Below are 3,893 nucleotides of genomic sequence, written 5' to 3'. Positions count from 1 at the left end.
TTCCCAGCTGTTGGGGGGAGGGGGGATAGGTGCGAGGGCCTAGCCTGCTAGGGAGTGGCGAGACAGGTGTGAGGCCCTAGCTGCTAGGGAGTGGGGGAGGAGACAGGTGTGAGGCCCTAGCTGCTAGGGAGTGGTCAGACAGGTGGTGAGGGCCTAGCTGCTAGGGAATGGGGGTGTGGGGGAGAAACAGGTGTGAGGCCCTAGCTTGCTGGGAAGAAGTATGTATGAGGCCCTAGCTGCTGGGGGACAATCGCTGTGAGGGCCCAGCGGCTGGGATGCAAGCGTAAGGATCACATGTGAACACAACACCTACTACAACATCACCCTTCCTGGAGGGGGGGGGTTGTGATACACTGACCACTTCTACAACATCATAAGTTGTAATACGAGAGAGAGAGAGGAGAGAGAGAGAGAGGAGAGAGAGAGAGAGAGAGAGAGAGAGAGAGAGAGAGAGAGAGAGAGAGAGAGAGAGAGAGAGAGAGAGAGGAGAGAGAGAGAGAGAGAGAGAGAGAGAGGAGAGAGAGAGAGAGAGGAGAGAGAGAGAGAGAGAGAGAGAGAGAGAGAGAGAGAGAGAGAGAGAGAGAGAGAGAGAGAGAGAGAGAGAGAGAGAGAGAATGATAGATAGATAGATAGACAGACAGACATATAGATAGATAGATAGATACAGATATAGATAGATACATAGACAGATAGCTAGATGGCTAAGCTAGGTATTCCAAGAAATAGACAGGTAGAAAGATAGAATGATAGATAGACAGACAGAGACAGACAGATAGATAGATAGATACATAGACAGACAGATAGATAGATACATAGACAGATAGATAGATGCCTAAGCTAGGTATTCCAAGAAATAGACAGATAGAAAGATAGAATGATAGATAGACAGACAGACAGACAGACAAACAGATAGATACAGATATAGATAGATACATAAACAGAGACAGAGGCCTAACCTAGGTATTCCAGCTCTGGGGTTGTAAATGAAAACACAAGACCAAATGGCCATGATGACTATCAGCTCAGAGAGACATGTTGTGGAAATAACAATATATGATCCACCCACAACCACCTCACAACCACCTCCACCACACCACCCACCAAACCCACCCTCACCGCCCACAACCCAACCCTAACCCACCCACCCACCTCCACCCACCACCAACCCTCCCACAACCCACCCTCTCCACCCACCACCCACCTCACCACCTCCCACACCCACACCTCTCCCCATCACCCATAACCCACCCTCTCCACCCACCACCCACCTTCCACCCACCACCCACCCTCCGGGGGAGATGGGGGAAGGAAGGGTGAGGTGAGAGGTGAGATAGGGTTGGGGAGATGGGGAGTTGCAGGGGGGGTGATGGAGTGGGTGTGGTGGGGGGTTGTGTGGGGGTGTTGTTGGGGTGGGGTGTTAGGTGTGGGGGGTGTTGTAGTTTATTGTGTCGGTGGTGTGGTGGGTTTTAACCGTACGTTCTGTGGGGATTTGTATGTTTGTTGTTAGTGTGTGTGTTGGGGGTGTTGTGTGTGATGTGGGGGTGTTGTGTGTGAGGGGGTGGTGTGTGTGTGCGGGGTGTTGTGTGTGGGGGGCGTGTTGTGTGTGTGGGGGTGTTGTATGTGTGGGGGTGTTGGTGTGTGTGTGTGGAGTGTTGTGACCCTGTGTGGGGGTGTTGTGTGTGTGGGGGTGTTGTGGTGTGTGGGGGTGAATGTGTGTGTGGGGGTGTTGTGGGGTGGGGGATTTGTGTGGGCGAGCTGTTGTGTGTGTGGGGGGTTTGTGGTGTGTGGGGGTGTTGGTGGGGTGGGGGTTATGTGTGGCGGGGGTGTCCTGTGTGTGTGGGGGGTTGTGTGTGTGGGGGTGTTGTGGGGTGGGGGTTATGTGTGGGGGTGTTGTAGGTGTGTGGAGGGTGTTGTGTGTGTGGGAGGGTTGTGTGGGGGTGGGCTTTTTTGCCAACATGTCGTGCAATAATTAATTCGTCAAACTGTTTGTTATTATAAATGGGGTTGGAGTGGGGGGGGGGAGGCGCTCTGTGGATTACGCCCTGTGCAACCTCACTGTACATACTTACATACCTAACATACATTACATACATACATACATGTATACACTGGCCTCTCACACATACGTTATACATATACATACACTACGTATGACGGGAGAATATATATATATATATATATATATATATATATATATATATATATATATATATATATATATATATATATATACATATATACACATCGATTTATATGAGAGTTGAGGGGGGTGTGCTGGGTTGCAAGCGTAATATATATATCTATATTTATCTCTCTATACTGTATGTATAACATATATGTCTATCTATCCACATATATCTATCTATCTACATCTCCATCGACCCATTGCTTTCCGTTAGATCCCACCCATCTATCTATCTACCTACCTACGGATCGACAGCTTCCTCTCTACCCCCCTGTCCAGCTTATCTACCCACACATCTACCCCTTCCCCTTCATCATCTACCCACACATCTACCCCTTCCCCTTCATCATCTACCCACAGATCTACCCCTTCCCCTTCATCATCTACCCACAGATCTACCCCTTCCCCTTCATCATCTACCCACAGATCTACCCCTTCCCCTTCATCATCTACCCGTACTGAAGTCCACAAGCCTCTCCTTGCTCTTCTCTCTTCCTTCTTTCAATGACATTTTTTTTTCGTTTTCTCCATTTTTTTTCTGGGGGGGGGTGGGGTGGGGTTCTCCTCCGGTTTTACCCCCTCCATCCATTTTCTCTCTGGCGATACCTATTGCCTCGTTTTCTCTTCCGTATTATAGGACAGCATCCCATTTTCTGTAAATCCATGTTCTAAACACCCTTCACCCCCTCCTCTCCCCTTCCAAGCCCAACCACCTCCCTACCCCCCCCTCCCTCTCTACCTCCCAAAACCCCCAACAACCACAAAAACACCAACACAACAAAACACACACACACTCACACACACACACAACAACACACCCCACACATACACACACACACACCCCACACACACACAAAACACATACACAACACACAAAAAAAACACACACACAACACAAACACCACACACATACACACAAAACACACAACACACACACACACACACACACACACACATACACACACACACACACACACACACACACACACACTACATACACACACACACACACACACACACACACACACACACACATACACACACACACACACACACACACACACACACACACACACACACACACACACACACACACACACATACACACACACACACACACACACACACAACACTACACACACACACACACACACACACACACACACACACACACATACACACACACACACACACACACACACACATACACACACACACACACACACACACACACACACATACACACACACACACACACACACACACACACACAAGTGGAGACTTTCTGTTTGCCCTTATTTTCCTCCTGAATGATTCCCATTTTCTCCGTGTTTGTTCCTCGTTTTCTGTTCAGGGTGGCTCACTCAGACGTGTCCTCCATGTTCGTTCTCTATCTTCCTCATTCCATCTTCCTCCGTCCCCTTCCCTCATCTTCCCTACATTTCTCCTTTCTTAATTTCCTATCATTATTGGTAACAAATTCTTATCTTATCAACCAGGCGTGACGACCAGGACGACCAGACGTGACGACCAGGACGACCAGGGACGACCAGGCGTGACGACCAGGACGCCCCAAAAAAGCGTGGAAACGACCAGGGACGCCCTTCAAGCACGGTGACGAACAGGACAAACCGGGACGAGACCAGGACGACCCAGGCGTGACGACCAGGACGACCAGGCGTGACGACCAGGACGACCAGGCGTGACG

The sequence above is a fragment of the Panulirus ornatus genome, chromosome 11, assembly GCF_036320965.1.
Source record: "Panulirus ornatus isolate Po-2019 chromosome 11, ASM3632096v1, whole genome shotgun sequence".
Taxonomy (NCBI): Eukaryota; Metazoa; Arthropoda; class Malacostraca; order Decapoda; family Palinuridae; genus Panulirus; species Panulirus ornatus.
Note: the sequence above shows the minus strand (reverse complement) of the source record.